Genomic DNA, 27,569 nt, shown 5'->3' on the forward strand with positions numbered 1-27,569 from the left:
GAGTAAATATTTTTGATCCCTTCGGTACAGTGTTAACTCTCAAGAAAGCCTCTTTGGTGAAGCAATATTTCCATGTTTTCAGTGTGTTGGGAAGAAGGAAAGTTCTCAGTGAGGTTGTGGTACCTAAGTATTAATAAGCACTGAATTCCCAACAGCACAGGCTGTCAAACCTGTGTGTATTAATGTGAATTAATGAGGTTTTCTTCTCCCAAGAGGAAAATAGGTTGTTACAGGTTAAACAATGATGAGCAAAACACAGGCAATGTCAGTTTGATAGAAAGCCTTCAAATTAGAGGAGTGACCTTTAAAAGGGAATGCATAAATAATCTCAAGATAATCACTTGGTATAATATTTTGAGTTTACAGTTTAGATGGCAATAAAGCATATTTATTTATTGATTTGGTTTTTAAAAATTGTGCCTTTTGGGAAATCAACTCAGTATAGAAATAAGGCAAAATGACAGAGATGTCAACAAACATGAACAACTGAAACAATCATGGCATGAAAAATGATTTGAAAAAGTCACCCTTTTAATGACTTACTATTGAGGAGAGTCAGGGATTTTTAATTGTTCCAAATTACACAGAGCAAGTAGAAAGTAGTTGTTGGTGTGACAGGGATAATACCTCAAGGCTACTCAACCAATACATTTTCCATCTTAGTAATCCCCAGTTCCAAGTTCACCCGGGGCTTCCATTATTTAGAACCATGCCAAGAGGACTCTAATCACATATTTTCTTCTACCAGTAAAAATAACCCTTCTACCATTCACACTGAGAAGTAAGGTTTAGTACCCGAAAGAGAAGAAGGATGTTGTGCTCCAGAAGACTCTGCCAGAAGGAAAGGAGAAAGTCTGTTTCTCATGGTCTCAGAATATGAAGGAAAGAAGTAGTCAGACGCAGGTGTCCTTCTTCAGGCTGATAAATTCACAAGACAGCCAACCAGAGACTAGCTTTTGTTCCATTCACCTTTGGAATGTTGGCATGAGGCTGCCATTTAGGGTGGCTTGTGTGTCCCCGTGGGAGGCAGTAGTGTGGGGATGGTTGATGAAGGTGGCTAGAGAGAGAGATGAGTCTGAGGCAGCATTCCTGGCTCTCACAATCCAGCTGTTGTCTGGAAGGGATCTTGCTGGAAACTTGCTGCGTTGGTGGGTGAGATTAGACACTCCATGGGCGCTACCCCCAGACCCCATGAGGACATCTGCACAGCAAGCAAGTCCGGATGGGGAGTTAAGTCCCTGCCAGTTGAGTGAGGTGGAGGGTGGAGTCTTATCAGGCTATGACTGAGTAAAGAAAACAGACCTTGTATTCCTCAGTCATACAGTTTGGTGTCTCCGAGGGTCACAGGAGAGATGAGCACAAGGATGGCAGGCTACGTAAAAGGAATAACCCCCTGAATTCGGTAAGCTTTCCTATATCCAGGTGCCAGCTTGCGAAGAGGAGGTTGAGAAGAAGAGCTCTGATAGGGAGTTAAACTTGGAGTTGATTGAATTTTTTTTTTTATATATCCTAGAGTCTGTTTAAACTGAAACTGTTCATTGGCAGTTTTGAGATAAATCTCTGTCCTTTCACTTTCCTCCAAACGGGAGGAAATATTAAATGAGTTATAGAAAAACATTAAGTGAGTTATAGAAAAAGAAGAAGCTAGGCTTTTCTTTGCTCATTTCAGGAGTAGTAGACATTTGAGAATTCGCCGGTGAACCTGCCGAATCCGTCCCCACTGCCTGCTCCCACCCCCCCGCCCCCACTCTTCAGCTGATATCCAGGCTTTCTTTCTCACTTAGAAAATGGAAGAAATCTGAAGAGAATTTCACATGTTTCCATCAGCACATTTTCTCACCTACAAACTTCTGTGACCATATACTCTATTTTCACTTTCGTACCTACAGAGGAATCGTCTGATCTTCCATCCAAAGGCAGACACTTCTGCTAGGGCACTAGATCCTGTCTCTTCTGGCCCTACTACAACACTTCTCATTTTTCTATGGAGTCATCAGTTCTGCCTCTGCTGTGAATTATTCCATCATAAAATAACATGGTGTTCGTTCTGTCCTGCCTTAGGTTATAGCAAATTATCATAGACTGAGTGGCTTATAAAACAAACATTTATTTCTCACAGTTCTGGAGGCTGGGAAGTCCAAGGTCAAGGTGCTGGCAGATCTGGTGTCTGGTGAGAGCCCACTTCCTGGCTTGTAGATGGCCATCTTCTCGTTCTGTCTTCACATGGCGGAGAGCAGAGGGAGACAGAGCAAGCTCTCAGTCAGTTTCTTTCTAGTAAAACTTCTCAAATGCCTCCAGTTTCTTTCTTCCCGTTCTTCTTTAACTCACTGCCACGTGTTTTACCCCGAATATCCTGCTGAAACTGTTCTTAAGAAGGTAACCAACAACTTGCATGTTGCTAAATGCAATAGCTAGTTCTCCATCTTCGTCTGATGTGACTAATCAATAACATTCGGCACCGTTGATCGCCTCTTTTCCTCTTTTACCTCACTGGCTGCCCTTTCTCAGTCTCTTTTGTTGGCATCTCCTCAACTTTCCAACTTCTCAGCGTTGGGGGTGGTAAGGACTCAGTCCTTGCATTCTCTTTTCTATCTACACCTACTCCTTTTGTGACCACGCCCAGGCTCATGATTTTTAATATCATTCCTCTGCTGATATTTCCCAATCCTTTTATCCAGTATGAAACTATCTTCTGAAGTCTCTATCTTCTGAACTCCTATGCTAAATCGCCTATTCATCAACTCCACTGGAGTATCTAATACACACCTCAGACTCAGCATATCCACATGAAACCTCCTCCTCAGTTGATGATAACTCCATCCTGTGGTTGTTCAGGCCAAAGAGCCATGGAGTCGTCCTTGACTCCCCCTTTTCTCTCATAATCTATATCAAGCCCACCAGCAAATTGGAGAATCCTGCACCTTCTCAGTTCCACCACCACTGCCATTACTATTTCCACCTTTGTGTTGCTGGAGTCTTTTTTTTTTTTTTTTTTTAAGATTTATGTATTTATTCATTTTAGAGAGAGGGAGAGAGCATCTCCAGCAGACTCCTTGCTGACCATGGAGCCTGACGGAGGGCTCAATTTCATGACTCAGATTATAACCTGAGCTGAAATCAAGAGTTGGACGCTTAACCGACTGAGCCACCCAGGCGCCCCTAGAGTCTATTCTTAACCCGAGTGATGCTTTTGAATGTGAGGTCATGATACTCTTCTTCTCAAAACCCTCCAGGGGCTCCCTGTGTCCCTCAGAGTAAAAGTTACAGTTCTAACTCTGGTTCACAAGCTCCTATATAGTTTTCCTAAATTATTTCTCTTCCTCACCTCTTTACCTCACCTACTACTGGCCCCCTTGCTTACTCTGCTTAGCCACACTGGTCTCTTGTTTTTCAAAAATGCTAGGTACAGATCCCTGGTCTCAGGGATTTTGCATTTTCTATTCCTTCTGTATGGAAGGCTCTAACTTTAATATCTGTATGACTCAGCCTCTCATCCTGTTTGTTTTCATTTCTCAAATGTTATGTTCGCAGTGGGGCCTTCTCTGACTACCCTATTTAAAATTAGTCTCTACTCCCTAATCTGGCATTCTCTATCCTTTCTCTGGCTTTGTTATTCTCCATAGTTTTTATGACTTTCTAATATCCTGAGAAAGTTATTTATTTTTAGAAGTTATTTATTTATTTGAGAGAGAGAGAGAACATGAGTTGGGGGAGAAGGAGGGGGAGAGGAACAAGCCGATTCCCTGCTGAGCATGGAGCCCCCTTGGGGCTCAATCTCATGACCCTGAGATCATGACCTGAGCCGAAAGCAAGAGTCAGATGTTCAACCTACTCTGCCACCCAGGTGCCCCTATTTATTTTATTTTTAATAGAGTCTACTTTAATGTTGTATGAATACGTCTAAGAAGTAGAGGTTGACAGTAATTTGCTGAAGACAGAACATTCAGTTCATGGCTGGACTGAGGGCAGGACTGAGTACATTTAAAGGGAACTCTGTTATCTGGGACAGTGTGAAGAAACATAAAATTTGTTTCGTGGGCAGTTTTTAGAGGGGAATCTCCAGGGGATCTAAGGAATACCATTGGTTTGTATAGATGTAAAACAAAAAGTGAGAGATCTCATGCAGAAACTTATGCTGTCCTCATTCTTTCTAGGTTAATTGAATTTATATTTACTGCAAATTTAAGTTTATTCTGCTTTTCTAGGAGAGAGAGGAATCCCAAAGAAGCCTATGGTCCATTTTATTAGTGATACTATAGTCTATCTAGACCAGGTCATAGGAGACAGTGAAGACTGCAGCTAAGGCTTACCAAATGGTTCTTGAAAATTATTGTGGATAAGAATCACCTGGAACTGGCTGTGGGGGTGGAGAAGCTTGTTACAAATGCACATTTCCTGGCTCTACCATCAGGCACTCTGAATCAGGAGGTTTGGGGGCCAGGCTGGTGATCTGCAGTTTTAACCAGCTGCTGTGGTGATTCTGACACAGGTGTTCCATCTGCCTTCCTTCGTGAAATATCATCTCATTGATTATTATTGTAACAGTACATTACATTGTCAGAAGAAACCTGAAAGGAATGTCTAGAGAATTTTATGGTTTTTTTTTAAGATTTTATTTATTTATTTGACAGAGAAAGAGAGAGAGCACAAGTATGCAGGGTGGCAGGCAGATGGAGATGGAGAAGTAAGCTCTCCGCTGAGCAGGGAGCCGGATGTGGGGCTCCATCCCAAGACCCCAGGATCATGACCTGAGCCGAAGGCAGCCGCTTAACGGACTGAGCCACCCAGGCACCTGGAGAATTTTATGTTTTTGTAGAACACTGAAGGATTCAAGGATCCAGATGGCATTCTTCTTTCTTCTTTCTTTTGATGATTGTTTTTTAATTTTTAATTTTTTTTTTTTTTTTGTAAGGAGATGAGGAAACTTAATAGCTGAGGACATTAGAAATGTCAGGGACCTGGACCTGTTTATAAAATTAGTGTGATGGAATCCTAGCAAAGAATGAGATTTTTCACAAACACCAAAAGAATGTGTTTGACTGAAGATTAGCCCTTGATTGGAGTCAATATTTATGACAGAGGGAGAAATTTCCTAAGAAGACTGTGAAGCTGGACATTGTGTAGTTTAAGAGACTTATGCCGTTTAATAGCCACATAATGGAGAGTATTTGTGAAATAAAACATTAGGTCTTTTCTCTGGTCTGAATTATTTATAACAAACATGCATTATTTTCATAAGTAAAATATTTAAACAAATCCACGGATAACTCAGAAAATGGGCACTGGCTGCGTATCTGGTCAAGTGAATCATTTTCAGAGACCTGAAAGTTATCTAAGTTTTGGGTTGCACCCCAGACATGAGTGGCTCCATCCTGGGCCTGGAAATTTATTTCAACACAGTGTTTCTCAGATTCCTTCAGCTTAAAATATTTAATATGCCAAGGTTCCGTATGTTGGGGTAGCATGTCCTAATGCCCTGTCTGAGACATTTCCAAATATGGAGGCTTCCTATCCCATCCAACCAGCCATGAAAGCACACTTCTCATCCCAATTAACTAGCTGATTGACCTTAACAGGTCACTCAGTTTCCTCTCCGGACCTCTGTTTGTTCATCCATGAAAGCACAGAAGTGGATTACATAATCTGTATAAATTTCATACCTTAAAAACAAATCTATGAAATCAAAATATGCATCTTTAAAATTAATTTTCAGCTCAGAGACATAGTGCATTTCTGTTGACAATCAACTTTTAAAAAATATAAATTTCGTTAAAAATGAGACTATTGGATATAAAAATTCCATTGTATTTTTTCTTTTTTTTATTATTATGTTATGTTAATCACCATACATTACATCATTAGTTTTTGATGTAGTGTTCCACGATTCATTGTTTGCGTATAACACCCAGTGCACCATGCAGTACGTGCCCTCCTTAATACCCATCATCAGGCTAACCCATCCCCCCACCCGATTCCATTGTATTTTTTTGAAGAGTATCTATATATTTTGTTGAGATAATTTTTTTTTTTTGCTATAGGTTGTTAGCTTGTTGGTTTTGAATTTTCTATTACGCTTGTGAACACTACTCAGTTCTACATATATCCTTTGTATTCCCATAAAATTAAACTAAATGTATGTCACTTCTCATGTAGGAATGCACAAGCAAATAAACAGTATATAGCCACATATATCAGAAGATTAAACTGAACTGAAATTATCCCTCATGCTGGCACTGTAATAGGCTATTGATCTCAGATCGCGTTTTTCTGTTTCTTTATAATTGAATTTTGTTCCCAAAAGAAAGAGCATGTTCATTTTCAGATTGCATTTAGTGAAATAAAAACTGCATCTGGGATCAGTTTTATCATGTGCTCAATGGAGGACTAAGCCTTTCATAAAATTAAGTATGGAACACAGTGGCTATTAAAAAAAAAGTATACCACCTTCGTAGAAGAGATTTTTTTCTCAGAAAAGCTAAATTTTGGATCTCAACTGTTTAAAAAATTCTGCATGATTTAATCCAAAAATTAGAATATATGCAAAACTATAGAATTTCTCCCTATGAATGACTACTTATGGAAGATATGTATTACATAAATTAGCCCATCTATAGGAACTAAAAGAAATTAAGACTATAGGAAATAGAACAGAGGGTTTGAAAATAAAATGAAAAGATCTGTAAGTATGGGCACTGGGGTGGCTCAGTCAGTTAAGCATCTGACTCTTGATTTCAGCTCAGGTCATGATCTCAGGGTCATGAGATTGAACCCCAAGTCAGGTTATGCACTGGGAGTGGAGCCTGCTTTGGATTCTCTCTCTGCCCCTATCTTCCTCTTAAAAAAAAAAAAAAAAAAGACCTTTAACTAGAAAACGTTGTCTGCCAAAAGTAGAGATGATTTTCCTTAGGCTAGACCTTGCTTTGATTTTTGAAATAGCAATAAAATGGAAATTTTAGGAAGCTAAGAAAGATCATTCAAAGACTTCTGCCTGCCCCTTGTTCTCTGTTGAATGCAAGTCTCCCAATAATATTCGGATTTTAATCACACTGCTCTCAGCCCTCTATCTGAAGGTGAGAGTCTTCAACTATCCAAAAAGTCCTGTGTGCCCAAGATCTTAGTTTACTCATTGGTGATTGTGTGATTTTCATCTAACAGCCAGTAGAAGGTACTGGGTTACTATTATTGAAACAAAATGGACATTTCTGACCCTTTCTCTTCTCTCAGTGGTGGGGGTGGGTGAGAGAGCTCCTGTGGTGAAATTCAGTTACAAAGCATTTACTCTCAGGACTCCCATTGTTTGGACGCAGGGAAAACTTCCCTACTCCTCATGCCTAAAGTCCTTAAAACTGAATGCTGTGACAGTGATGTGCTGTGGTGGTGTTCACACTGGAAAGGACACAGCTTCAAGGCATGGGGAGAGTGTGAGCAGAGGAAACAGTAAGTGAGAGGAAAGACAAATTCACTTACCAAAGTCTTCCTGTCAGCATGAATGCAGTGGATCACATAGTGCCTGGTGTCAATTTCTTGTCTCCCTTCATGTGTGGTTTGAAGGCACTCATGAGTTAAGTGAGGTATTCTCAATGGTTACACATGGTTGCTGAGGAATGTTTGGAATGATAAACAATTTGTTTTATTCTTAACCACAATTCTTGTGTGTTTGTGTTTAGATACACTATACATTAAATATGACACCACACTGACAACTAGGCGGCTATTTAAGGTTAGAATTGGGAATGGTTTCACTTTTCCAAAGTATTGAATAATATTAATTAACATTAACCATAATTAATTGTGGTTATTAATTAAATCTAAAAAATTAAACTAAGCTACTGACTTTAAATAATTCTGATTTAAAAGTTGATTCCATTAGTAATTGTGACTTAATTTTAAGAGATAGTTTTGAATATTTTAAGAGAAAAACCTATTTGAAAATATATGAGGAGTAATATTTCAATTTTTAACATTCACTTTAACTCATGTTTTTGATACACATATATAACATTTGAACACTTTGAAAAAATTACATTTACTTTTTAGTTATTTTTTAAAAATTTAATTTATTTATTTGAGAGAGAGGGAGAGCACAAGCAGGGGGAGAGGCAGGGGGAGAGGGAGAAGCAGGCTCCCCGCCGAACAGGGAGCCCGATGCTGGGCTCGATCCCAGGACCCCGGGATCATGACCTGAGCCGAAGACAGATCCCTAACCGACTAAGCCACCCAGGCGCCCCCTATTTTCAAAATATATCAAGAATCCAATCAGTTCTTCTTCCTCTTCTCCTTCTTCTCTTCCTCCTCCTTCTTCTTCCTCTTCTTCTTTTTGAGTATAGTTGACAGACAATGTTACATTAGTTTCAGGGGTACAACTTAGTAATTTGACAAGTCTGTAGATGATGTTCACCACAAGTATAGCTACCATCTGTCCCATTATATCACTATTACGATATCATTGACGATATTCCTTGTGGTGTGCCTTTTATTCTCAGACTTACTCATTCCATAACTGGAGGCCTGTATCTCCCTCTCCCCTTCACCCATTTTGCCCAACTTCTCACCCCCTTGCCTCTGGCAAACATCTAGTCTGTTCCTAATATCTCCTTTGCTACCACCCTGTTCCACTCTACTGTCACCTTTCCCTGCTCTAGCCTCCTAGCTAGGCCCCTGTTTCTACCCTTGCCCTCTGTGGAAGTTTAAAGTATATTCACAAACTCTGAGTCTTCAAAAGGTAAAGCCTAATTCCATTCTCCTTCAGTGTGGGTTGGACTTAAAGACTTGCTTCTAATGAATAGAATAAGGCACAAGGGACAGTGCATCTCCTGAGGACTGGGTCATAGAAGACATTCAGGTGTTAGCCTCTTTCTCTTGGATCACTTACTCTGGGGAAAATCAGCGGGCATGCCATGAGTACACTTAAACAACCCTATGAAGAAACCCCATGGCAGGGAACTAAAAAATCTCTTGCCAACAGCCAACAGGGGACTGAGACCTCTTGGCAGCAACTTAATGGGTCAGCTATCTTGGAAATGAATCATCTGGCCCCATTTGAGCCTTGGAGCTATAGCCCCAGCTGGCATCTCGACTATAACTTCATGAGAGACCCTGAGCTAGAATGACTTAGCTTAGTTGCTTCCAAATGATTGACCCATAGAAACTGAGAAACTGTAAATGCTTATTGTTTTAAGTTGCTATGTCTTTGGAAATTCATGTAGCAATGCATAACTAATATACCCTCTTTTAATCTGCTCTTAAAATAGCAAGCCACAGCAGTCCAATGGCTCCCCATTTCCTTCAGGGTAAAATCCAAAGTTGTGGACTGAATGTTTGTATCCTCCCAGAATTCATGTTGCTTGGTCTTGGGGATGCAAGTATAAATAACACATAGTTTAAAGGAAATTCTAGTTTAATAGGAGGGAAAGTCAGCAAATGGTTAATAGGAGACGGGATAGGTTGAGAGCAGTGATCAGTTTACAATTATACGTGTTAAATTATAGGTGCTTTTGGGATATCCAAGTAGAGATAAGGTGGTCTTGAGTTTATAAGAGAGTTTTGGGCAAGACATGTAGATTTGGTGTTATTGTCATAAGGAAGAGAATGAGGTCACTGGGGAAGAATGTACACAGTGGAAAAAGGAAGTTAAGAATCTAAATTTGTGAAATATTTACAGTGGGAGGGAGAGGATATAGTTATAGGGACTGTTGACAAATATTCCCATTCTTTTCCTTCTGGGCTTAGAGAAGTATTACATTTCTCTGGCCTTTGTGAGGTTACGGCCATACAACTTGCTTAGGTTAATGGAATATGAGCAGAAGTGATGCGTGTCACTTGTCCAGAGCTTTAGGAGGCAATGCATGAGTCAGCTGGCTCCCTTCTTCTTGCCTTGGTGATTATGAAATATGTTGAGATGGAGCCTCTGCCACCCTGTCTTCCTGCGTGTTTATCAATACTGAAGGCCCTCACGACCTGTCCGGGACTTGCCATGTGAGTGAGGAATACACTTTTTCTCGGGATATGCCGCTGAGCTGTTTGTTACTGCACAATAACCTCGTTGGTCCTACTGACTCCTGGAGGGCTGTAAGAGATGAAAAGAGAATGGTGAGAAGTTCCTAGAAGATGAAGACAGCAAGGATTCATTGCAAGACAGAGACTGAAAAGTGTTCATTTGATTTGGCATCGAGGAGGTCAGTTGTAATTTTAGTAAGTTACACGATATGAAAAAACACAGTCCCTTTCAAGTGGTTAACAACTGAAGAAAAAGATTATGGGTCTGGGCGGTAATAGAAGTGAGGGAGGCTCTTGCTGTTGCCATTTCCTTGCTTCTCATTTAATTCGCAAACATCAGCAATTGGCATCTGATCCCACCAATTTCTCCCTTCCCTTTTCCCTGTTCACTTTGAACTTACAAACCTCCATACTCTTGCCTTCATCCCCTCCTTCCCGCCTCTGTAGGCTTCCTTGAGATTCGATCACAGCTCCCTCCATCCTTTCTCAGTGGAATGTCTTAAAAGAGAGGCATCTAATTTCAATTTGCACTTCTTCACCCCTTCAGCCTACTGCGAATTGACTTTTAACCTCATCAATCTACTGAAATGGCTCATGCCAAGGAGATTTTTCATGAAAACCACATATAATTAGTTTTTTTTTTTGTTTTACTTTCTGCATAAATCTCTTTAATTTTATATTATGACACAGTGCACGATTATTTGCTGAGTAGTTCATTTTGTATTAGCTGAAGAGAAAATTGAACCTGTCAGTCAAACTGCATGGAATAAGAAATAATATATTTTTGTTAGCAGTAAACAGAAACTTGTACAATAAAAGTGTTTTGTGTCACTTGAAGTAGTACCATTGGTTGCAAGTTTGGAAGGTATGCAAAGTGTTTTCCTGTCCTTATTTATTTTGGTGGGGACTTTGATTGCAGGCAGCGTACCTTTTATTTTTTTTCCCTTTTGGTTTGCAGTCACAATACTTGAACACAAATATAATGAGGGCTTTTGAGACTTCCCTATAGTAATGTAATAATATTACAGAGATTTTTCACAGACATTTCCTCATTTAATCCTCAAATGACTTTTTGAAGGGTATTTAATTTTCCCCCTACTTACAAATGAAGAAACTGAAACTCAGAGAGGAAGATAAACGGCTACATTCACATTGCCACAGGTTGTGTGTATGTGTTTGCTCAACTCTAGCTTTTCTGATCCCAATTTAGAGCTGTTTCTACAATGACCCAGCTACTTGAACGCAGTACATGTACACAAGGAACGACAGAGGTACAATGACTCTTCAAAGTAAGTCTGCTTTTTAAATTGACATTTTTAAATTGACATTTTAAAACATTACAGGACCATACATTTTCCATAATTTAAAGCTATGTTGATGCCGTATCAAAATGTTGCACACTGAATGCGTTTGGCTATTAATGAGCTTAGGTTGGCAATAAGCAACACCCCACACTTTAACAGATATTCTTTCACACCACTCTGTTCTGAACAGCTGAGTTTACATTGTCCTTAACATAGAGATGACTGTTTAATAGTCTTTGGCAATGAGAGGAAGTTAAAGAAGTTTGGGTAGAAATAGTGAGAAGAGCAATTGGATACGATTGTTGTCTTAAGTACCAGGCTGTTGATTTAAGTTTCAGTCTGTCCTAAAATATTCATAACAAAATTTTGTGGGCATCCTGGCTCATTTATCCGTGTCTATGAATCTACAAGACACTACTTTATCTGTAAGGCTGATATGTAGATGATAAACTAAAATGTAGGCTTTCTAGATACTTTTAAACATTAATGTACCAGATATGTGAGCACTTAGATTCAAAAGTCTGGCTTTGCCTTTCCCAATTCAAATTTATATTAATAAAATCCTTCTCAAAGTCAGCCTCCTTGAGAATATGCGCAGACTCCTGGAAATGGTCAAAATAATAAGATTAAGATTAATTGGTGGACTCAGCAAGAAAAGGAGTTCAGAGAATTTGGTTCTAGAAGGGAACTAGATCAGGTAAACAGGATGAGTAAGCACTTATAAGAATAAAGAGAATTTTTAGTTTCAGGCATATCTAAACTGGGGAAAGAAGGAGGTGGTTTGTTTTCTTTTGTTTTTCCCAGAAGTTAAGAGCATAATCAAGTCTGGAGCTGAAAGTCTAGTGTATGTGGGAGATAGTGAGGCCACCTGGCTTCAACAGAAAGGCCAGTTGTAGAGGCTGCTGTAAGTGTGGGGATGCGTGTTGAATGCAGCAAATTGCTATTGAAGTTTCTTTTTTTCGCCAATTTTATTTAGGTGTAATTGACATGCAACGTTGTGTAAATTTAAGGTGTACAACATAATGGTATTATGATATCATGGATATACTGTATTTGATATTTGTTGATACATTTATGTATGTAAATAATATAAAATGATCACCACAATAAGCTTAGTTAACATTCATCACCTCACATAATTACGAACTTTTTTTCTTGTGAGGAGAACTTTTAAGATCTACTCTCAGCAACTTTCAAATGAATAGTACAGTATTGTTAACTATTGTCATCATGCTATTCATTTCATCTGTTTGGCCTGATTCTGGGGTTTGGATGTCAAAGGAGGTAACCAGACTCAAGGAGATCAATCAACTACTACTGTTTTACAGAATTTTGGATTTCACCCATCAGGAAAGTTCCTAAAAAAATTCTTGAGAACTAACATATAGTTGTCAAATATTTGTTTTGCTAAGGAAGGATATTAAGGAAAAAAACAAACCAAAAAAATAAAAAGTAAATGACCACATGTTATCTCCACTATTTCATAAAGGAATCAAATTTTAACATCAAATTAGTAGAAAGGACACTCTCCCAGAGCCAAGGACAGAACATTAAAGTGAATCCACTTGGTGTTATTAAAGACTGCATTGTCCTTATTTTCTCATTTTCTCTTGTACCACTAAAACTTCGTCCCGGGCCTGCCCGTCTCCTCAGACTGATGTCTGAGATTCACTGAGCTAAGGGAATATCATCATTATTCAGGCATAAGATGATGGGAATCTGGGAAAGAAGAAGAAAGAACAGTGAAGGCAAGAAGATGATGACGGAAGAATGGCGGTGCTTGGTGACAGATTGAATGTAGAAGGTAAAGGGAGAGAGTGCAAAATACCTTTAGAAATTATACTGCGACCTGATACAATTTTTTAATAGTTGGGATTGCACATAGCATTGCCCTAATTCATCTCAGAAATATGACAAAAAAAATGACATCCTTTGGGATGTCTTATCAACAGAGTGATGTCTTGCTGTCTTCTTTATCTGCACCAGAAACCAGAAATGCAATGTACCAAACATATGAAGATCATGTTTTTATTAGTGATCAATGGGTTAAAATATTTTTCCATCTAAAGCCAAACTGATCTTGTGTAGGATTTTAAAGGAGGCAAGAAAGTTGATTTTAAAGGAGATGCAAAAGTTCACTGTAATGAATGACCATCACATAGTCCTATCAAGCTTTCAAAACATTCTTAAACGATTACCAGGATTCTTAGAGCTCATTAGTTATGTTCTGTTCCTGACTCTTGAAAATTGCCATTTAGCAGTTGCCAGGTTTTACTGTTGTAGAGTTTCTGATTCTATTTAAGATTTTATTCATGTATTTGACAGAGAGAGATAGTGAGAGAGAGCATGGGCAGGAGATGGGGAGAGGGAGAAGCAGGTTCCCCGCTGAGCAGGGAGCCTGACTCAGGGCTGGATCCCAGGATCCCGGGATCATGACCCGAGCCAAAGGCAGACGCTTAACTGAGCCACCCAGGTGCCCCATCTTTTTCTTTTTTAATAGAATGATGTCGTGATATAAGTAGAGGTATTAGTTGTTCTATTTGCAGAAAAAGAGCACAGGTGCTTTATGGTTTTGGAAATTACATTTCAAGGCTACTTACAAGAGGATACCTTGTTTGGGAAAGAAGGTGAATTCTTTCCTTTCAAGCAGGAGAGTTCTTCAAAAATAGTTAATGGCAAATGTGTTCTTGGCTGAATGTTAACCTACAGCATTAATTTAAGATGTTCTTAATTTATATTTCTGGACTTGTTTTAAAAGTCAAACTTCAGAAAGGCTAAACTGGCTCACCCCTCTGCTAGGAAATAGCTAGTATTGTCTTTGCTGCAGGGCATTTCAAATGAAATTTTGAGGTTTACTGAAAAATGGTACCAGTTCACTTACTATACTAAAGAGCTTGGAATGTGAATATCAGAAAGAAGAAAAATTCAATAAATGGCTGTGGAGTTATTTGCTGGAATTCACAACATAATAGAAAGAAAAGCTTTGCTTCCTTGATCATAAAGGAAATGAGTCATTTAATTTTACCCTTAGTGCTGGTACCTACTTTCAGCACTCAGTAAGAAGTCTGCATGCATTTAAATAACTTAAACAATTATTAAAAGAAAGTTGCAAGAAGTAAGTGGCATTTATTTTAAAAGGAGACTGGGTTCAAACTTTTAGTGCTTTAAAATTTCCATAAGAGGGTGCCTGGGTGGCTCAGTTGGTTAAGCGACTGCCTTCGGCTCAGGTCATGATCCTGGAGTCCCGGGATCGAGTCCCACATCGGGCTCCCTGCTCAGCAGGGAGTCTGCTTCTCCCTCTGACCTTCTTCCCTCTCGTGCTCTCTATCTCTCAGTCTCTCTCAAATAAATAAATAAAATCTTTAAAAAAAAATAAAATTTCCATAAGAGCAAATTCAAGTTTGGAATAGGATTTAGTAACAATTAAAGGGATTTCAATCTCTTAATCCCTTTGTGAAGGAAAAGAATAAAATGTTAATATTGATTCATATCAGCACTTGTAACTGAAAACTTTATTATATATTGTAAATACTTATGACCCCAACAGCTATTTGATTTACAAGTTAGGTATTGAAATGTAATGAAACACTTTCTATTGATTTGTAATCACTGAAAGAGCAATATGAATCACCTTCAAATAAAAATGCTTGCTTTTTTGGGCACCTGGGTGGTTCAGTTGGATAAGTGACTGCCTTCGGCTCAGGTCATGATCCTGAAGTCCTGGTATCGAGTCCCGCATTGGGCTCCCTGCTCAGCAGGCAGTTTGCAAAAAAAAAAAAACAAACTTGTTTTTTTGACCTTTCCCAAAAATGTTTCAAAGTAAAAGGATGCCTCTCTGTTTTGTCTCATGTCTCAAGACCTTTACTTGTCATCTTGAAGGTGATTATTTTCTAGGCTGATCCTAGCCTTGCAAGATAGAGCCTTGATCTATCTAGAGACTTAAGTGAGAAAATAAATTTCAAACTATTCAATAATGTTTTACCTAGAATTATTACATTATTAAGAGTAAATATCTTATTAAACTCAAGAGGGAGCCACAAAATGAATAAGCAAGATTTCTAAAGGAGGTACTGGGTATATATAAAATAACTAATAAAAAATAAAAGTTAATAAAATGGGGCAGCTAAATCATATGTCAATGAAATTTATATTAAAATGACCTTGTAAATCTTAAATTTTCCTGGATGGCCATATGGAATTGCTATTATGTGAAGTAAGAACAAAACTTGGGAGATATCTGACACTTTATTTAAATTTATTTAAAGTTTGTACGTGTTCTAAACTAGCTACAGTTTTTGAGACACTGTTCTAAGTGCTCATATTTGTTAGCTGTTGAATCTTTACCACTCCACCATGATCTGGAAACCCTAGTTTATGCCCATCTTATAGATGAGTAAAGTACGATGCAGAGGTCCAAATGGACACATGCTGTTGAGCAGCTCTGTGGTCTTGGGTCTGAGTCACATCATCCTTCAAGAATGGGATTTCATGATTCCTTCTTGTCTCCTGTCACCACCAAATGCTATAATTTCATATGTCTCTGGATTGTTCTTTCTTCTCATTTTTGGAGTTCTCATCACTTATGCCTGACCATGCTACTGTAATCTCTCAGTTTCGTGAATCTCAGGCATCGGTCTCAGGATTTACGCTGATTCGTGATGAAATTTCAGCACCCACCCTCTTAACCTATTGATACAGTTCTGGGTTTCAAAAAATGGTTCATGTGGGACAGCAATTATTTATATACTGCTGTGGAAATTTTTGTAGCCATTCAATTAGCACTTACAAGGGCACTTTATAATCTCCAGAATGTTCTCCCTGCATCCATTCTTGTTCACTCTATTTTGTTCTCTATTATATAGCAGCCAGAACTAACTACTCTTTTAGATGTAAATTGGATCATGTCACTTTCTTTCCAAAATCTTCCAAGCTTTCTACTGCACTTAGCATAAAATCTCAACACCTACTCAGGACTACAGGATCCTGGATAAATGCATTCCTGCCTACTTCTTTCATCTTCTGTTAGGTACCTCTGTCCTTTTGTTCTCTCAAGTGCACCTTCACACAGTCCTTCCTTTGTGCTCTTTCTAATGTTTACCTCCTTAGCTCCTTTGTGCGCTTCTTGGCTCGCCTCTCCAGGGAGGTATTCTTTAACTCCCTGGCTCAAGTATAGCCCCTTGCTATTCTCTCTTAGGCACTCAGTTCTTTTCCTGCAGAGCCTCACTCCAGTTCAAAAAAAAGTTGTTTACTTATCTTATGATGTCTTATGCATCAAACTGTAAGCTCACTGAGGACAATCAGGGAGTCAGTGTGCTTTGTTCGCCAGTGCGTTTTCAGTACTTAGCACAGTTTCATGTACACAGTGGATGCTGAATAAATATGTGTGGAATACCATTACAATCTTATGTATTTTGATGTGTTACAATGGTGTAGGCAGAAATAGAAGCTTTATAAAGATTTATAGAATCCGAATTTGAAGTGAGTTAGAGAGAGGGAATGCAAAATCTCAAAAATGGTGGAGGTGGGACCATGTCTTTCAGAAGACTGAACTTTGTACTTCTGTCCCACTCTATTTCTACACACATTCTTTTAAACAGGGAAGACATTGAAAAGAAAATCATCTTGGAAAACAAATGACTTCTGCTTATGCAAAAATCAGTCGTGATAGTGAAGGTGATCATAAATATGCCACTTTTGCAGGAGAATTGTTTTGAGCTGAAGGCAATTAAGAAGCAGTAAAGGCAGAAAGAGGTCTCTGCCTTCTCCCTCTGCCTCATAGCAGGACATACATTTCCCTCTGTGATGATCTTCCCTGTCCCCTCTCTTATTACCGGGGTGGGGGAAAACGAACATTATTAACTGGAGACAGAAAGTCAGCACTGAGTTGAGTCTGCACAAACAACCTTTACAAAAATTACCTTTGTCTTCCATTAGTTTCCCCCATGTATTGACCTTCACACAATTTACCAACCCTAGAAGCCCCTTTTCTTTTGCCAATTCTCTACAAGTTTATCACTCTTTGTTAAAGTGGTATATGAGCCCCTGGGTATAACTACCCATTTCGTTTTCTTCGTTTCTTTTCTGTGAAGATCTCTATGCACATAATGAATTAAAATATTAACATCAAATAAAAAACTTATATGCCTTTTCTTCTGTAATCTATCTTTTGTCAGTTTAATTCACAGGTCTCAGGTACTAAACTTAAGAGGGTAGAGGAAAAGTTTTTTCCCCTCTCCGACAATAGTAAGTCTTAGATAAGCTCCCCCTGTGTGAACAGAGTTATGGCTCTTGCTTTTTTGATATGGAGATGAAGACCTCTTGCCTGAAAGCCATAACTTAAGAGTCTTCTATTTGCACTGTGCTAAGAACAGCCCAACCAACTTTCTTTACTATGCTACATGGGCTATTTTGCCAGGTCCTTCCAGACTTTCACTTTTTGCCTCTTTCCTTTGCCTAACAGGCATATGTAGCTATGCAAATTTAAATTAATAGAAATTGGCTGGTGGCTACCCTATTGAACAGTGCAGATATTGAACACAACCATTATTGCAGAAATTTCTGTTGGATAGCACTGCCTTTACGCTATGCTAGAGGACTCGAGTTGTAAATAGGCAAAACAGAACAGCTTCTCAGACTTGAGTTCAGATGGTTATATTGCTTTTTTGACATGTAAATGACAGTCTGGGACACTTGGCTGGCTCAGCTGGTAGAGCGTGTGACTCTTGATCTCAGGGTTGTGGGTTCTAGCCCCACGATCGGTGTAGAGATAACTTAAAAATAAAATCTTTAAAAAATAAACAAATGACAGAGTCACACAGGATCAGCCAACGGAGGAATAATCCATATTTAATTGTCATATACTTTTGAAAGATAATGAAATGGTAAAATATTAATTCTCTGTGCAAAGCACTAAGGAAATAGGACTTGTTTTGGGTGGAGTTTAAGACGGAGGAGATGACGTAAATGTAGTGTTCAGAGGAAAAGGAAACCAGCTACAGATCTGTCAAGCCAGGGTTGAGTTTGCTGATCCAGTTGGCCAGGCAACTGTTCGTTTCCTCCCATGCCATTCCTGACCTCCCGAGTAAAAGAGAGCTCTTACAAGACAGCTGTTTTGATTAAGATCTAGAAGCAGTAATAATTTTTCGGTCTACAAGATTGATCTAGGTTTCCTGGGGTTGATAATGCTAACTGCCTTTACTCTGGTTTAAGAAGTGTGGCTAAATGGCAACAAAATGACATTATCTTTTGTTTGGCAGTATTTTGCTAAAGGAAAGCTACATTGAGGTTAAACAGGTTTAGCCTGGGGCATTTCCTCCAGCCAACTCTCAACAAGAGGAAACAAAGTTAGTTAAATCTTTCTAAGGGTTAGGTTATATGAGCAGTCCAATTTGCTTTGCGTAAGCATTTAAAAAATTCTTATTGAATGAGCGATCGGTTTTCCATCTGTAACTCTATTCAAATTTATCCCCCTACTGACTGTTCAGTGAAGGAACTTTTCACTGTGATGACTCTGGAAAAGTGATACCATTTTGAACAATGATTCTTCTTTTTTTTTTTTTTCCCTTAAATAACTTGTTCACTAAAAAATACACTAAATAAATACACTATAAAAATGACAGCTTAATATTATGATTTCAGGCAAAGACATATTTGACAGTTTACTTGACATAACAGTTTCTATTCAGAGATTTTCATATGGAACACATTTGAATTGCCTGCCATGTACAAATGAATCCAGACCATTTTCTTTGTGTGTATAAGGGAAGGAAAAATACCTTTTCTCTCTTCCGCCCCGGGTTCTCTGGCAGGGATCCTATAAATTAGATTGACAAAAGACAAATTAACAAGAGAAAGGCATAGCAGTTTATTTGATATGGGTTTTATGTGACACAGGAATCTTCATAAGGAAATGAAGACTGGAAGAAATGGTTGAATCTGAGTGTTTTTATATTAGGCTTGATGAAGAGTGGAAGACTGTGGAAAAATATGATAGGACAAAGGGTATGAGCTAAGACTAGTAAACTGGGGGAAACTTACAAATCCTGTTTGGATTCCTCTCCATATCCTTCCATCTTTGGAAATAAGGATGATCCTTTCCTCTGGGAAGTAGGGAGGGTACCTCTCACATGAGGGTTACATGACCTGCTTCACAGGAAAAGTTAAGGTCAGAGAGTACTTCCTGCACCTGCTGTTTCTCAGATTTCTTCAGTTTAAAATAGTTGACGTGCCAATGCCCTGTACTTTAGGTAATGTGTTCTAAACTTCCTTGTGCACGTACTCTAAAGGGAGAGATGAAGATTTAGTATCTTCTGTGAATCTTCAGTCTGTTAGGTCCTCCCATACTTAGCCTATATTTTGCCCAAAAGGTATTTTTTTGGGATATGATTTTATTTTTAAGTGCAAAATGGTCATGAGCCCCCAAATCTGAAAGATTGGTGAAGAAAATTGTTTCAGAAATAAGGTAAAAAGACAAGTACAATAACAGTGGATTTTATGCACAAGCTGTATTTGTTTACTTTCAAATTTCTGTTTATTACTAATATAAACATGTTTTCATTCAACTGATAAATTTTTCCAGCTGTGAAAATGATTTGAGTTTTTTGTGTTGAGATCCAACACATCACAATTTTCTTTCTTTTTTTTTTTAAAGATTTTATTTATTTAACTGAAAGAGAGAGAGAGACAGAGAGAGAGGGAACACGAGCGGGGGGGAGTGGGAGAGGGAGAAGCAGGCTTCCTGCTGAACAGGGAGCCGGATGCGGGGCTTGATCCCAGGACCCTGGGATCATGACCTGAGCCGAAGGCAGTCGCTTAACCAACTGAGCCACCCAGGCGCCCCCACATCACAATTTTCTTATTAAACTTAATGGAAACCCTTTTTTTTTTTCATTTAAAAGCTCTTTACTTAACCGCAGGGTTTTCAGGCACTAATGAAAATCATTAAGCGAGGGACCCGTGTACTTGAAAAACAACACTTTGATTGGGACACATAATGACTAGAAGACCCCGCAGTTTGAGAAGTCATCACTGTAAATGAGAAGTCTTGACAATTTTGTTATTGTTTCTGCCTAACATTTATCTGAGGTGAATTCTTTTGCCATAAAGCTGTCCAATTTCCCATTCCGTTTTTCTGTCTGCTCCTTCTCAGGGCCTCAGACAAGAGAAACAAGTTAGCAACATCCCCCACCTTTGCTAACTTTACATCATTCTCACTCCAATCCCCTAGCATTTATAAAACAATTCAGCTGGCTGAGATTCTCCTATTATTCCCCACATTTTAAATGATTCACCATAAGTCCTTCTTTTCTATGGGTTTAATCAGGAACGAGTTTTTTCTGGAAGCTATTTTCTTTCTCAAGAAGTCTTTGATAAAGGACCAAAGTGCTTCTGAAGAATCCTTTGCTATTTCTCAACTCACTTGTTTCTTAACATCTTATTTCTAAAAATGACACCGGGACAACTTAGATACCATAAAACTACATATGACTGTATTTGTATATATATATATATATATATATACAACTATATATAAATATAGCTACAATGATATATATTAATGTACGTAGTTTTCCTTTCTAAAGTTTTTAGGCCATATTTTATTTTTTTTAAAGATTTTATTTTTTTAAGTAATCTCTACACCCAAAGTGGGTCTCAAATTTACAACCCCAAGACCAAGTCATGTACTCTACCGACTGAGCCAGGCTGGTGCCCCTCGGCCATATTTTTAATATTGCATTTAAAAAATCCTGTTTAGTGCTTCTAATATATGCAAATATGTCTCTGTAAATTTTGTTAACTGAGCTGGATTTGGGGGGCTACATAACTTTGATGAACTTTTATTGTGGGTGAATATGAAATGTGCTTTGCTTCTCCGTGTGTTGCTCTTCTTATATGCACAGGAAGAAAGTTTTTTTAGTCCAGAGTAGTGGTCATTTTGTTGTGGTTGTTTATTTGCACTCTCTTAACATAGCATTTAAGGAGCGAAAGACAAAGAGAAAAATCTCACTCAGTTACTTATTTGACTGAGGAAGAAAGTTAAAAGTAATGACTAATAAGATATACAATGGCTTCCTGGTCATAGATTGTTGAATAGCAAATTTTTGGTCTCAAATGTAGGACATCATTAATTTTATAAAAAATGATTTTAATGAATGATTGTATCACATTGCCTTGTACAAAATAAGCCTTCGATAAACATTGACTTATTGATTTATACAAACATATGTTATCTACTTTAACAGGTATTTTATTTATTTTTAAGATTTTATTTATTTATTTGACAGAGAGAGACACAGCGAGAGAGGGAACACAAGCAGGGGAAGTAAGAGCGGGAGAAGCAGTCTTCCCCGCAGAGCAGGGAGCCCAGTGCGGGGCTCGATCCCAGGACCCTGGGACCATGACCTGAGCTGAAGGCAGATGCTTAACGACTGAGCCACCCAGGCTCCCCGTGGCATTTTATTTATTGAATTTATTTTACATAGTGATGTGAAGGACATTAGTGAGTATTAAAATTAAATTGTGAATACCCTTTATCATAGTACCATAGATACATTTTTAGGTTTAGGTTTCAAAAATGTTATCTTTAGTTTTTTTTTCCTTCTCTTTTTTTTTAAGTTTTTATTTAAATTCCAGTTAGACATACGGTGTCAAGTCCAATTGACATACAGTGTAATATAAGTTTCAGGTGTATAATATAGTGATTCATCACTTCCATATAATACCCCGTACACATCACAACAAGTGTCCTCCTTAATCTTTTGTTTAATTTTATTCATATAATAACTCCATGATTCTGTTTGGCTTCACTTGGCATCATTTTGTTGTTAAGTCCACATATGACCCTTTTTGTTTTGGTCTATAATGACTAAATCTATAAATTTTCTACTCTACTCTGTATTTTTTCACATAAAAATCAAGTCTCATCAAATACCTTAGAAACTAAGCTCTTTCTCTGTGAAATTCTTTCACTTGTGAATTATCATTATAAGATGAAAATTTGGCTTTATAACCAGTAAAACAATTCAACATGCATACAGAGTTAAAAGTGAAAGAATTGTTCTTAGTTTCATATGAAGACGTAACAACTTTATGACAGCCGGACCAGCTTAGCAACTCATTAAATGTTAATATTGCTATTTCTGCTTCCAGAAAGTTGGTAGAAATTTTCCTGCTACAAATACCTAGAAATGCTTGAAAAAATATCACAAAATATTTTTTTATAATATGCATGGATGAACTTAAAAGAGTATAAGGAAGGATGCCTGGGTGGCTCAGTCTGTTAAGCATCTGCCTTTGTCTCAGGTCATGATCCCAGGGTCCTGGGATCGAGTCCCACATCGGGCCTTGCTCAGTAGTAAGCCTGCTTCTGCCTCTGCCTGCTGTTCCCCCTGCTTGTGCTCGTTCTCTCTCTGACAAATAAATAAAATCTTAAGAAAAACAAGAGTATAAGGGAAATCCTCAGGTGCTCAAGCAAATAGGAACATGAGCATTGGTTAGGTACAAACCGGACACTGTGACTGCTTGGAAAAGGTATTGGACCAGATAGCAACTAAAGGCTTGGATTTGATCATCTACACAAAGATGTGAGAGTAAGCCTTGGGCTCTTGAAATAGAGATTTGGAGCCTGGACCCATGCATAGAGCCCTGACTATAAGAGAAAGGACTGAAAACATCCACCTATTAGGGTGGAGGCTGAAAGAGATAAAAAGGAAAATTATCTCTTTTTTTGGGTGGGAGAAAAGTTCCTGTGAGACATTTAAACTTTGGTCTATCCTTCAAATGGATTTGGAGTTAACTTATAGTATCCTGATGGTTTAAGAAATTCTAAAATGAGAAATTAACATACAAAATGTATCCAAAGCTGTGACATGTTGGGGCACCTGACTGAAGGAAAATAAAACTGCTCAGGAGAAACATTTCAATGACCCATAGTGCACCATATTTTCTTGGGGTTGAGATAAGGAGGGAGAGTCTTGCTTAAAAACAAGATTAGAAAGAAAGGTATATAGGGCAGGGATTATTATCTATTGTTCACTATTATCTCTTTTTCACTTCTACTGGCAAGCAGGTAGAACTGTGCCTGGCACATAGGTGCCCAATATATATTTACTAAATGTGTGAACACACAGGTACATACACATACGTGCACACAAGAAAATGAGGGAGTCAGACTGACTCAACAAACAAGATTTATCGAAGAACTCGAGATAATAGTGCAATAATCTGTAAAAAATTATAAAGCAAATATGTTTATAATAATCCAAAAGATAAGAAAATGGAAGCTACTGGTAAATAATAAGATATTTATGAAGGAAGAGGTAAAATTTAAAAGCAGGATTTTTAGAGATGAAAAAATGTAGTCACTAGATTTAATTTGGAGAGTAAGTTAAGCAATAGATTAGCTGGAAAGAAAATTAGCAAGTCGGAAGAGAGATTTGAGTAAATCAAATCACAGAAAAACAAGAAAATGGAAAATAAAAAGGTGAAAGTGGCAGACACTGAAGATAATGTTCAACATACATTTAATTGCATACCCAGAAGGAGAGCAAAAGAGATGAGTTAGATAAAATATTTGAAGGTATGATGACTGAGAATTTAGCAGAATTGATGAAAGACACAAAGTTTTGTTTTTAAGAAGCACAATTAGTTTCAAACAGGAAAAGTAAAAATGAAATGCTGGAACACCACAGACGAAATTATGTTAAAATAAACCAGTAAAAAAGGGCAGATTTACCATTAATGAAATGTACCATGGATAAATGCATGGATGTAGGACAGCTTGTATCTATTACCACATTTTCAATAGCCACGTATTTTTAAAATTGCTTTGGTAATATTATTCGTCCTAAGAAAAACATTTTCAAACAGATTACCTAATAAAGCTCTGATTAATGAGTATTAAAAATTATTATAAAAACTTTCAAGTATGAGGGGTACCTGGGTGGCTCAGTCAGTTAAGTGACTGACTCTTGATTTTGGCTTAGGTCATGATCTCAGGGTTGTGAGACTGAGCCCTGTGTGGGGCTCTGTGCTGGACGTGGAGCCTGCTTGGGATTCTCTCCCTCTGCCCCTTCGCCCCCACTACCCCTGCTCTCTCATAGGTGCTCTCTCTCAAAAAGAAACTTTTAAATAAGGAAAAAAATAGGAAAAATAGTTCAATAAACTTGTAATACCCTTCAATCAGATTATCAGGATTTTGACATATTTGCTTCATCTACTCTCCCCCCCTCCCTACTTTGCTGATTTAGTTTAAGGTACATTCTACACATAGCATCATTGCGGTTTTGTGAACTTTGGTATTCATTTCTAAAAGAAAAAAAAAGCTAAATTCTTTGGTATCATCTAGTAAACTGTTCATAATTACATTTATTCAGTTTTTAAAAATCACTTTACAAATTTTTTTTTTTAATATAAAGATTCAAACAAGTTTATGCATTTGGTGGTTGTCTCCTTAACTCCCTTTTCATATAAAGTCATCTCCTCATTAACTTTCTCCCCATGCCATTGACTTGAGGCAAGTGCCCTGCAGGTTGCCCATATTCTGGATTTGTCTATTTGCTTTCTTTCAGTGTTATAATTTTCCTCCTTTCCACATACTTCCTGTAAATGAAAGTTAGGGCTAGGGGTTTGGTTTGATTCACATTCAACTTTTTGGACAGATTATTCCCTAGGTGGTCCTTTGTGTTTCCTATTTCATCACCTGTAGAGGCACAATGTCAGGTTGCCCCAGTTGTTATAAAAACTGAGATCGGGGGGTGCCTGGGTGGCTCAGTTGGTTAAGCAGCTGCTTTTGGCTCAGGTCATGAGATCTCAGGGTCCTGGGATCCAGTCCTGCTTTGGGTTCCCTGCTCAGTGGGGAGTCTGCTTCTCCCTCTCCCTCTGCCTCCCTCTGCCCCTCCTCCCTGACTCATGCTCACTCGCTCTCGCTCTCGAATAAACTGAGCTTCATCAGTGATTTCTGGTGGTGATAGCCTGATGCCTCCCATTGAAAAGTTCACCATCAAACTGTTAACTAATGGTTTCATTCATTATTGAGTAGTGCTTGAATCAATGATTTCATTTGGGTTGCGAAATGGTGATATTTTAATGTTATCATTCCTTTGACATTGATTAGCTGGAATACTTCTATAAAGAAACACTTTGTCGGGGCACCTGGGTGGCTCAGTCATTAAGTGTCTGCCTTCGGCTTTAGGTCATGATCCCAGGGTCCTGGGATCAAGCCCCACATCAGCCTCCCTGCCCTGTGGGAAGCCTGCTTCTCCCTCTCCCACTCCCCCTGCTTGTGTTCCCTCTCTCGCTGTGTCTCTCTCTGTCAAATAAATACATAAAATCTTAAAAAAAAAACTTTCTTGTATATTGAACAGAATTTTCATAAATATTTCAATCCAATGAAATATAATCTGATATGTCTTATTTCTATGAATGTATCTCTCTGTTTATCTTCAGATTCAATATTTAGATTTATGATGGAGTTTTGGAGACTTGACTTATCATGAATTGAACTACACATTAATACTAGAATTTCAAATACACATTAAAAGAGAACCTAATCCTGCCACTTGGTGTAGTGCTTTCCTCTGATTCCATTTTTAGAATTGTTCTAACTTTTTGTAAATCCATCACTTTTCCCCGCTAAAATGCAAGGTGAAAAGCAATCATCCTTAGCTTATTGCCATAACACTTATACAAAGGGATATGGAAACCAGATTAATTGGTTAGATTAACATCTATCATTTTTTTCTTTTGCCTACCAGCTGTCTCCTCTTAGAGGGAAATATCCAGCATCTTTGCACGACTGGTTCTAAAACAGCTCTGCTAACAGATGGTGACTTGAAGGAATCCTATAGTTCATCATTAAATGTGGATGTCAAAATTTCTGAACACGTTGTGAGGAAACTGTTTAATTTTTTCCATTCTTAGGTGCTAACTTACTTAAAAAAAGTGCTGTAGGTTAGTGTTGGGAGCATCTTAGAGAAAGAAGTGTGAAAAATATGCCAGACCTCTGTTCAGAGACCTGATTTTATGGTTCCAGTAAATGCTGTTATTCATCCCTTGGATGTCTGAAGACAGACTTTGAAGGAACTCCACTGTTCTTTGGGATCACCAATGTCCTTAAAAATAGATGAATGGATGGGCCTTTGAAATTGTTCTAACGATGTCATGGATAAATGATATTTGAGATAAGATAATGTTCTACAAAAACTTTTTAGTGCATGGCAGTGTATTACCAAAAGTCAAGTGGATGGCTTTTTTAAGAAATTAAATGTTTCCAGGTAAATGCAAGGCTTTAAAATGAAAGTTCATGGATATTAACTGCCTTGCTTACTTTTGTGGCAATGTCTGCTCTTCCAAATTCACTGGGCTTCAGTCATGCTGGCCATTTGTGGATCTTCAAATACGTCAGGCATTTTATTATCTCATGGCTTTTGTGCATACTGTTTCTTTAGTTTAAAATGATTTTTCTCCAAAGCATGGTTTTGTCCCACATTTTATTTAGGTCAAATGTCACCTCCTTAGAGAAACTTTCTGTGAGCATATCCTGTCACATTCTAACCCCTTGCCCTGCTTTCTTGTTCTTTAGAGCGCTCAAAATTCTTTACTTGCTTATCTGTTGAATGTCTTTTTCATGAGAATGTGAGTTCCTTGAGAATGTTCACTGTATTCACAGGACTTCGGAAAGTGCCTGGAACCTGGCTAGCACATACATGAGTTAGAATTGTGTTTTAGTTCTGAGTTATAGAAAATGCAGCCAAGGGAGCCTTTAACTATAAGTACATTTATCTACACTTTACAAGACCCCTAAGGGCTGACTGTCACAGGGTTGGAGTGGAGTCTTAAGACTTTTTCTCTATATCTGCACGGCCATGTTTGGTGTTTGCTCTTTGGTCCTTATGTTTTTTGACTGTCAGATACAAGATGGCTGCCTCAGTTCCAGGCATTATGTTTATAATCTCAGCAGAAAGAGAAGGAAAGAGGTGACACTAGGAACCTTTGTTACTTTTACCAGGCAGCAGAGATACTTCCACAAACTCCCAGCTGACTTTTGCTTACATGTCATTGAATAGAATTGTATCATATAGCCACTCCTAGCTGAAAAGGAGTCTGGAAGGTGAATATTCAAAATGTCCAAATGCTTTAGCAGAGGTAAGCAAAGGGGAAGAGGGTCTTGGGAATGGCCTTTGGGATAGCTAGCTAATAGCATCTACCATAGTAGTCAACAAAAACTCATTGAATGAATGTTAATCAAAATGGCAAGAGTTGCTTTAGCTC

This window comes from Zalophus californianus, chromosome 3, assembly GCF_009762305.2.
Source record: "Zalophus californianus isolate mZalCal1 chromosome 3, mZalCal1.pri.v2, whole genome shotgun sequence".
Taxonomy (NCBI): domain Eukaryota; kingdom Metazoa; phylum Chordata; class Mammalia; order Carnivora; family Otariidae; genus Zalophus; species Zalophus californianus.